Raw genomic sequence first — 10,657 nt, forward strand, 5'->3', positions numbered from 1 at the left:
TCTCTCTCTCTCTCTCTCTCTCTCTCTCTCTCTCTCTCTCTCTCTCTCTCTCTCTCTCTCTCTCTCTCTCTCCCCCCCCCCTCCCTTTCTAGCTCTCCCATCTTCCTGCTTATCTGCTACGTGGCTGTTTTCTAGCTCATTCACTCTTCAGCTCCTGTCATGGTTACCACCTGGGAAGTCTTCTTTGGTTTAACTAAACTACCATTGGCCAGACTTGGAATTAGCGTCATGTAGAGGGGTAAAAACCAAGTGCTACATCTCTTTCAGAATTTGTCTAGCAGATTTTCCAGTCCTCACCTGAAGACTACCCCCTCCCCAAAAAGGGGAAAAAAGAAACACAACAGGAAAAATAGCCATTTCTCTTCAGTGGCAGTGGTCCTCACAGCAATTCGTGCTGTCATCCAGGAGCCAGTCTTTTTCACTTCCCACCCTCACCCCAAGTTTCCGTTCAGTTGTGAGGAGAGGAGATTTAATTGGGTAAGTACAACATCCAACCTGGCTTCAAAGCCCTGTGTCCCAGATATGACTATCCCACTTTAGAGTCACAGGCGCAGTTTTCAGGATTCCTGCAAGGCACATGTTCGATTACAAGAGTATCGCTTTCATAGAAGTCTGAAGATTCAGATTCCAACCAGGTATTTATAGCTCATACACCCGAAATTCCCTTCAGATGCTACTGTCTATGAATCAGGGGTTCTTTTCACCTAAAGCACTGTTGCTTGGTAACGGAGCTGCTCTTCCACCTTTATCAGGTTTCCAGGGGAACAGTGCTAAAACATTAACCTAAGGTCGAATCTATGGAAAAGGGGAAGGGGTACTGTTAATCCTTTATCCATAAACGATTCCATTGAGAGGATATGTGAGAAAAGACTTGAAGGGGAGGTGAGGAAGTTAGCCCTGTGACTATCTGAGAAAAGCTCCCCGGGCAGAGGGAGCAATCAGTGTAAATACCCGAGGTGGAGGCTTGTCTGGCATGAGTGAGGAACATGAGGGATGTCAGTGCAGCTGGAGTAGAGTGAACGAGGAAATTGGAGGGAGCTGGTGAGAGGTAAGCAGTGAGGATACAGGGTATGCAGTGCTTCTCAAGGACATTGAAAAGACCATGGATATTTCTCTGAGTCAGCTAGAGAGGTATTGGAGAGTTTTGAAGAGAAGACTAGTGAAATCTGTCTTATATTTAAAAAGCATCATTCTGGCTATAGTCTTGAAAATAGACTGACTATAGGAAAGGGTAGAAGCACAGTGACTAGCTAGGAGGCTGTTGCAGTAATTCCATATGGACAGTGGCTTGGACTCGCATAGTGGCAGTTGAAGAGACGGTAGTAGTCACACTCTTCATATGTCATAGACAAAGCATGCCATTTAGCTTTGTGCTCTCTACGAAATATAACTTTTAAAGCTTATTCAAATATCTGTTGAAACAAATGTACTACATAAAGAACTATAGCTGGGTGGCCTGAGAAATTGGAAATATAGCCAACAAGTGTTCAGTGTTTGAGAGTGAAGAAAGTAAAGAGTAATAAATTCATATTGCCCAAACTAAAATATGAAAACTATGGGAGGCTTCTTTGAAGTATGAAAAGCCAATGCTGGTGTCTGTAAGTGTGCAGAAAATTTATTATGTTTCTTTGATGAAAATTATGCCCAAACCCAGGCATTTACTTTCCCTCTCATCTTTGTTCAAATGCTACAGTCCCTTCCTGGCCACCCTCATTAAAACAGCGAACTGGCTAGGCGCCATAGTAAGCACCTGTAGTCCTAGATACTTGGGAGGCTGAAGCAGGAGGATCACTTGATCCCAGGAGTTCAGGTCCAGCCTGAGCAACATAGTAAGTCTCATGTGTAAAATAATAATAATAATAATAATAATAAAAGTCCTGCAAACTGCCTTCTCCTGACTCCCAGTATTCTCAACCTCACTTCCCTACTTTTTCTCCATAACTCTCATCACTATCTGATATATTATGTATTTTCCTTATTTATCTGTTGTCTGTAAATAAAAATGTAAGTTCCTGTTGCAAGTTCTTTTGTCTGTTTTGTTCACTCTCCTGTCCCCAGTGCTTGGTGAATACTAGGAACACATATATTTTTTTAAAAAGACTAAATGGTATATTTCATAGAAACCAATTGATTTTCAACTAATCTATTTTTCCCCCTCTCATGTTGTATGATTGTTTTTGTTGTTTTCTTTTGATGCAAGCCTGGTATTTTTTCCCACATATCTTCTCAATTATGAAAAATTTCAACCATATAAAAGTAGAGAAAATAACATAATTAAGTCCTATGTGGCCATCATCCATCTTCAATGATTATCAACTCATGGCCAATCTTGTCTTATTTATTTCACCATCCTTATAACCACCCCCTCCACAAATTATTTTGAAGCAAATCTAAGACATCATATAATTTCAGTATGTATCTCTAAAAGACAAGGACCCTTTTAAAATACAAAGTTGGAAGGAATATCATTAACATACTGCAGAAAATAAGCTGTAACTCTGTAATGTCAGCACAGAGAAAAAGAATATTTCCATAATGTTAGCAAATATCCAGCCACTGTTTAGTTTCCCAATTGACTCATATTTTTAAAAAACAATTTGCTTAAATCATAATACAAATAAGGTCTCCATACTGCAATTGAGTGGTTTTATCATTTATCTATTACTACAGTAAAATGTCATAACAAAAACCATAATACTTCTGAAGTTAAAAAAATTAAACATTTATTGCTAATGTATCTGGGGTCATTGTGGCAGTTCTATTGATCTTGTCTGGGATCATTCACATGTCTGGATTTGGCTGGCTGCTGGCTATGTAGGTTGGCCTTACCTGGGATGACTGAGATGACCTGACCTTGAAGCACACCTCTCATCATCCAGCAGGTTAGCCCAGGCACATCTTCATAGTGATGGCAAAGGAGTGAGAGTGATATGTAGCTTTGAATAATTCCAAACACTTACCTAGTTTGATACTTGAGTGACATCTATTTTGCTATAATAAGAACATGGAGTATGATCCGCCTCCCAGTAAGAATGTTACACCACACCTATCAGACCACATGCGTCAGTTATTGACTTCAGCTACTGGACTCCAAAACACATATAAACCCAGATTTTGACATACACATTGAGAGCCCAGGGATACTCTCTGTCAGCCTTCAGGCTAGTCTCTGAAGCCTTGCCCACCAACACTGGTGCCACTTGCTAGTATCCAGGGACCTTGTGTGTCTTTGTTGATCTCTGCAGTGGAGGTCACACCATCTCTCCTGGAAACCTCTTGCAGAAAGGTATGCTTCAAGCTTTGATTAGACTTTATAGAAGCCTGCTTTCATCCTAATTGAGCAACTAGGCCTTAATAATTGGACTCTACACAAAATAGGAACTCACTCACTATGCGGTTAATGTACCTCATATCTCAAGTGTATTCCTTGTGAGATTTGGTCTCGTTATTCTCCCCCTCTGTAAACATTGTGAAAAAGTAAAAATTACATGTACAAATGGTAATAAATCGTGGACTTGTGAAATCATACTTTGATCATCTCTTTGCTTAAGCCATACAAAACAGAGAGCAACCAGTAGCACACAAGTCTCTTGAGGTTTGGGCTTAGAAGTGGCCCATAATCACTTCTAGACAATTCTTTTGGCCAAAGCATGTCACATTGCCAAATCAAAGTCAGATTAGAAAACACTAAAAAGTTACATGGTATAGGGTGGGATGAAGGATTGGCGACTTTTCTAATCAATCACAGTGGGTACACCATTTATGTTTTTTAATCTATTGGTTTTTCCTCTGTCTCTTTCTTCCTATCTTTATTTTCCTTGTTGCAATTTATTTGTTGAAGAAAATACAATTGCTTTTTTTGACCTAAAGAGTGTGATTTTTCTAATTTTATTTTTATCATGTTATCAATTTTATTTTATCATGTTGTTTAACATGATATACCTTTATATTCCCTGTAGATTATAGTTAAAAGACAATCAGATTCAGGTTCAGGTATGATTTTTTCTTTTTTCTTTTTTTGCCAAAAACATATGGAATGCCATTACTTCTAATAGAAGGCACATATTATGTGGTTGTCTCTCTTTTTGTGACATTAGAGGCCATCAAGAGTCTTTGCCTCATTCCATTATTTTATTGAGAGTAGCAGAATGGTGATCTTTCTAGTACTATCATTCCTTTTCACTTTTAGCTGGAATACCTCTATAAAGAAAAACTTTTTCCCTCATCATTAATTATAAACTTTTTCTGAGACTCAGTTGGAATAGGAAAGACAAAGCAAATGATTAATCCCTTTCCTTTAGTCATCAGTTTTCAAAATGATGAGTTGGTTCACTGACATCCTCCAAAGGTGATAAAAAATGGTTGTTTTTGAGCATCATTATAAATGATGAATTTAAACATATTTATTCATTTTAATTCTCATACTTATGATTTTCATTGTTGCCTAAACTTTCCTGTCTTTGGCCAGTGGAACCTTGTTCAAGTTGATTCTTGAATTCTTTTGATCTCATTGGTCTTGGATAGCTTTTTTGCTTTCTGGTATGACAAAATATACCAGACTTACCTTGTATTTTTCCTATGTTGGGCTGAGACTTGTTATTTCTCCAAAAAGTTTGGGTTCTATTTAGTAGGAAATGTGTGTTTTGAGAGATACTGTGGGTACTATGTATGTTCATTATAAGTGGTTTTGTGGCAAAATCAGAAAAATTTAGGATTTTATTTAACTTAATTGATTTTATATCTGTATTTCCCTTCTCTCATATCCCCTCATCTTAATTTTGAATGGAATCAGCATAAAAACTCATTTGCTTTATTTTATAACACACAACAATCTCAGATAACTGTGCCAACATTACCACCAACTATATGATTACTGAAAAAAATTTATCTTTTTTGGTAGTCTTTTTGTCTTTTAGTAATATCCCAATTCAGAATCCAAAAACAGACAAATCTGTGTTTTATAGTCTTGTGAAATAGTTCTTTTCTGTGTGGTTATCAACTTAATATACAGCTAGGTTCACTAATTTCTCTTTACTTTCAGTTTTAGTATTGCTCTTTAAATTTAATTTTATTTAAAATAAAAGAAATCAGTAATTTTCCAGAGAAATGGAAGCTCAACGTTTTTATTCTATCTTTTATACTCTATGCTCCCTTTCTCCTCCTATAGATTGAGTGTGTGTATTTTTGGGGGGTTTGGTTTATACTTCCTTTGCATTTTTGTCATCTTTTAAACATATTTTAGATATTAGGAAATGAACATATATGTTTGTGTGTGCTGTCTTAGATAAATGGTGACATATTCTATATACTTTTCAATACCTTATATTTTCATCCCCCCATAAAAATATATCCAACTTATGATACTAAATTAAAAAGCAAGGTGCATAATAAGTAAAGTACAATTGTTTTGTGAACATAAAAATGGAGAGAGAAATATTTGTATATGCTGATATGTGCATGATTTTTAGTAGAAGGCAACACCAGAATGTTAATTGTGAGTACTTTTAGGGAGGAGGACTGGGAGGGCGAGGCAGGGTGTCAGGCTCTCATTATTTACTTTGAACTCTTCTATACTGTTTTGAGTGTAAATAGAGTCAGAATCTTTTGGATCCAGTGGCTCACAGGACATTAATAGAGTTCAGTGTCATCCTCTCCATCTATCCCTTCCCTCTTCTTTCTCATGTGTGACTTCATTCTTAGCAGCTCCAAGCATATTCCTTATTCCCTCAGCAACTTTAGCAGATGTAAAATATGCCACTTGACAAGTCCCAGATTTGCCTGATTTGCCTAGATAATGTCACATTCATCCTGAGCTCTTCACTGTGAGATATTCACAGAGAAACGGGATGCTCTCAGGTGTCACACATGCACTCTTTGAGCCAAGGGTGTGGGCAAAGGTGAAGAAGTTGTCCAGTGAAATTCAGCACACTATTATCAGAAGGGAAAGAGATGCTAGTCAGGTTAAAATAACAGATGTCCACTCTGCCAGAAGAGGGAATTATTTGGTCCAAAGTCTATCTGTTTGGCTATTATGACAGGGATGCCCATTAAACATGTCATTGAACATATGAATCATGTAGCCAGCACATTTTTAAAAATTTCATTTTCACCAAGCAACTTTATGATTATGATTTGGTTTTCTATATTAATCTGCCTTCTGAGTTTTTAGTTATGTTTGCCTTGCAGATGAATCACTTCATTCTATTAATAGTTCATTCAGGTATATTTTGAATGTGATTAGTGAGAGTCACCCTTCTCAAGCAAAATCTGCTGTAGGAATTTTACACTAGGAAAGATAAGGACTAGATTCCAGATTATGGTAAATTCTACAAGGTTAACATCATCCATGGATGGCTCTTTTCACTAATGGCAAGCTCTGCCTTTCAATTTAGCTCCTTCAACCTTCAATGGTGTTATAATGGTGTACTCTCTAATATATTATAAATGGATAAACTGTTTTTTTGATTCACAAGTCAGATATTCTGTTGTAAACTTGTAACTTTTTTTTAGGGTGAGTTCTCTAGAGCCTTAACATTTTCTAAGTGAACTGATAAAACTTAATTTAGAGGTTATCAAAACTGAGGACCTTCTCTATCCATCAATATATTATTATGAGAACTTTCTGAGTGTCTAGGCAGCTCCTCTCCTTAATTTTAAAACAAACAAACAAATGAAAACTATATAGTTTTCTTCTGGTTCTAGGGAAACTATGATAATTTTATATTTTGTCCATTGTTTCACAATAAAAATATTTGTGAAACTTTTTGCGAAATTGCCCAAGAACTGTAGGTTGCAGATACAGTGGTCAGTTCTTAGCGCTTGACCACAGGTGACCTCTTTCTTGGAACACTTCCCTCATGTGATCGCTAGGATATTATTTGCTTGTGGTTTTTCCTCTCCTTGAAAGAGTGTTGGCTTTCAGTTGACTTTGAGAGATCGTCCTCATCTTCCTGACCTCTAAATGTCGGGTTTCCTGAGGCTCACTCAGTCCTTGTACCTCTTTTCTTCCCTATGCTTATTCTCTAGGTGACTTAAATCAGTTCCTTACCTTTAAATACAAATTATATGATTTTCTAATTCATATTTCCAGGGCCAACCTCTTCTCTGAACTCTAGACTTTTACAAACTACTGTTGATTTGACATCTCCACTTGGATATCTAATAGCATCCTACTTTTTTATTTTATTTTATTTATTTTTATTTTTTTATTTCAGCATATTATGGGGGTACAAATGTTAAGGTTACGTATATTACCCTTGTCCTCCCTCTCCCCTAGAGTCAGAACTTCAAGCGTGTCCACCCCCCCCATGGTGTGCATCACACTCATTATATATGTATATACCCATACCCTCCCCCCTCATCTGCCAGACACCTGATAAATGTTATCCCTATATGTCCACTTAGGTGTTGATCAGTTAATACCAATTTGCTAGTGAGTACATGTGGTGCTTGTTTTTCCATTCTTGGGATACTTCACTTAGTAGAATGGGTTCCAGCTTCATCCAGGAAAATTACAAGAGGTGCGATATCACCATTGTTTCTAACAGCTGAATAGTATTCCATGGTATACATATACCACATTTTATTAATCTACTCATGTACTGATGGGGGCTTGGGTTGTTTCCACAACTTTGCAATTGTGAATTGTGTTGCTATAAAATTCGAGTGGAGGTGTTCTTTTTATAGAGTGTCATTTGTTCTTTTGGGTAGATGCCCAATAATGAGATTGCTGGATCGAATGGCAGGTCTACTTGTATCATTTTAAGGTATCTCCATATTGCTTTCCACAGAGGTTGCACTAGTTTGTAGTCCCATCAGCAGTGTAGGAGTGTTCATATCTCTCTGCATTCACGCCAACATGTATTGTTTTGGAACTTTTTGATAAAGGTCATTCTCATTGGAGATAAGTGATATTTCATTGCAGTTTTGATTTGCATTTCCCCAATGATTAGAAATGTTGAGCATTTTTTCATATGTTTGTTGGCCATTTTTCTGTCTTCTGTTGGAAAGTTTCTGTTCATTTGCTTTGTCCACTTTTTGATATGGTTGTTTGATTTTTTTCTTGATGATTTTCCTGAGTTCTAAATAGATTCTAGTTATCAGCCCCTTATAGGATGTGTAGCATGAAAAATTTTCTCTCATTCTGTAGGTTGTCTGTTTGCTCTTGTGACAGTTTCTTTGGTTGTGAAAAATTAATAAAACAAAAAGTTGGTTCTTTGAAAAAATAAATAAAATTGACATGCCTTTGGCTAGGCTAAAGAAAAGCAGAAAAGAAAAATCTCTAATAAGCTCCATCAGGAACAAAAAAGGAGATATTACAACTGATGCCACAGAGATACAAGATATAATCTATGAATACTACAAAAACCTTTATGCACATGAACTGGAAAATGAGGAGGAAATGGACAAAGTTCTAGAAACACACAGCCTCCCTAGGCCCAACCAGGAAGAAATAGAGTTCCTGAGCAGACCAATATCAAGTGCCAAAATAGAAATAGCAATTAAAAATCTTCCTAAAAAGAAAAGTCCCAGACCAGATGGTTTCACACCTGAATTTTATTACACCTACAAAGAAGAACTTGTGCCTATCCTGCAGAAATTATTCCACAACATTGAGAAGGATGGAATCCTACCCAATTCATTTTATGAAGCCAACATCACTTTGATACCCAAACCAGGAAAGGATGCAACAAAGAAAGCATCCTAAATTTTAACATGTCTTAAGCTAAATTTTTAATTTCTATTTTATTATAACCCTCTCATTCCTCTCTCAAAGGCAAGTAAACAAAGGAAGCTGCTCTTAGTTTAGTAGGGATAATGAGTATACTTTTATTGATTAACTGTGGGACCTTAAGTTACTGAAAATTTCTGTGCTTAAGTCTCCTTATTTGTGAAGATTAAATAAATTAATATATGTGAAGATTATATGTAGGACATTTGAAAAGGTGCCTGATATTTATTAAATATAATGTAAATGTTAACCATTATTATTTTTTGTTATTACCAAGATGATAACAAACAACAACAAAACAATAATAACAACAAAACATTTGAACAACAATAACATTTGAAAAGGTGCCTGATATTTATTAAATATAATTTAAATGTTAACCATTATTATTTTTTGTTGTTACCAAGATGATAACAAACAACAACAAAACAATAATAACAAAACAATAATAACAATTTTTGTTGGCTCTGCTTTCAAGTTAAATCTGAATCCTGCCACATGCCACCTCTTTCATGGCTACAACCCAAGTCTAAGCCATCATCATCATCTCTTACCTGGAAAATGGCAAGAACCTCTTCACTGATCTCTCATTTCTATTCTTGCCTTGAGTAGTAGTTAATTTTATGTCAATGTCAATGTCAATGGACTTTGAGGTGCCAGATATTTGGTCAAACATTACTCTGAGTGTCTCTGTGAGGATGTTTTTGGATGAGATTAATGTTTGAATTAATAGACTGGTTATAGCAGGTTACCTTCTGTAATGTGCATGGGCCTCAGCCGACCAGTTGAAGGCCTGAATAGAAGAAAAAGGTGAACCCTCCCATGAACAACAGGGAACTTTGCCTGTCTAAATGCCTTTAGCTTGGATATTGATTTTCTCCTGCCTCTGGACTTGAACAGAAACATCAGTTCTTCTTGGGTGTCCAGTCTTCTGGCTTTTGGACTGAGACTATACCCTTAGCTCTCTTGCTGACTGCAAGTGTTGAAACTTTTCAGCCTCTATAATTGCCTGAGCCAATTTCTTATGATAAATCTTTCTACATGCACACACGCATATGCACACACACACATACACACCCCATATTGGTTCTGTTTCCCAGGGAACCTTAATACACCCTGTATGTCTATTCTCTTAAAACAGCTAGGATTCCCTTAGCTGTTCCTTTTTTTTTTTTTACTTTAAAAAAGTAAACCTGATCACATCGGTCTCCTGCTCTAGATATTCCAGTGGCTTTTCCTCATTCTTGGAGTAAAATTCTAAGTTATTTCCTTGAAGAAGAGAGGAATAGAGAGAGAGAGAGAGAGAATGAGAGAGAGAGAGAGAAGGAGGGAGGGAGGGATAGGGAGAAGAGATAGAGAGATTGCTAGATCAAAGGCTAAATGTGCACTCTAGATGTTGGAAGATATCATCACCAAATTGCCTTAAAATATATAACTTTACACATCTTCCAACAATGTCAGCACTAGTCCTGGTTAAACTTTAAATTTTTCTGCCAATTTATGGGTTAAACTAACATTTTGTTTTCATTTGCATTTCTTTAACTATGATTTATCATTTTTTATGTGCCTATTGACCATTTTATTTTTCTATAAAATATATGTTCATATCCTTTATTTTTGATTATGTTACTTGTCTTACTCTTGATTTGTACAGCTTCTAAATTAAATAATTTTTTCTTTTTTATGTGTATTACAAATATTTTTCCCAGTCTTGACTATAATTTTTTATGAAAAATTTCTTGTGACTTCTGTATTATGTCTTGCTTTTCCCATTCTAAGATTTTGAATGATTCTTTCTTTGAGAACACTCATGATCTCATTTTTTGAGTGTTTAAATCTTAGATTTCTCTGGAAATGACTTAATTGCTACTAAACAAGTAGTGACTTTGCCATATTTTCTTCTTAATTGATTACCTAATTACCTCA

The 10,657-nt window shown here is 36.1% G+C and overlaps 1 non-coding gene across 1 annotated transcript; it reads left to right on the top strand.

Moving 5' to 3' along the window:
* Nucleotides 1-247: 247 nt before the first annotated feature.
* LOC142870789 (U7 small nuclear RNA) lies at nucleotides 248-312 on the top strand. The gene has a single exon (XR_012919123.1). It is a non-coding gene; the product is annotated as a U7 small nuclear RNA (small nuclear RNA).
* The last annotated feature ends 10,345 nt before the right edge of the window (nucleotides 313-10,657 follow it).

The sequence above is a fragment of the Microcebus murinus genome, chromosome 4 (genome assembly GCF_040939455.1).
Source record: "Microcebus murinus isolate Inina chromosome 4, M.murinus_Inina_mat1.0, whole genome shotgun sequence".
Taxonomy (NCBI): domain Eukaryota; kingdom Metazoa; phylum Chordata; class Mammalia; order Primates; family Cheirogaleidae; genus Microcebus; species Microcebus murinus.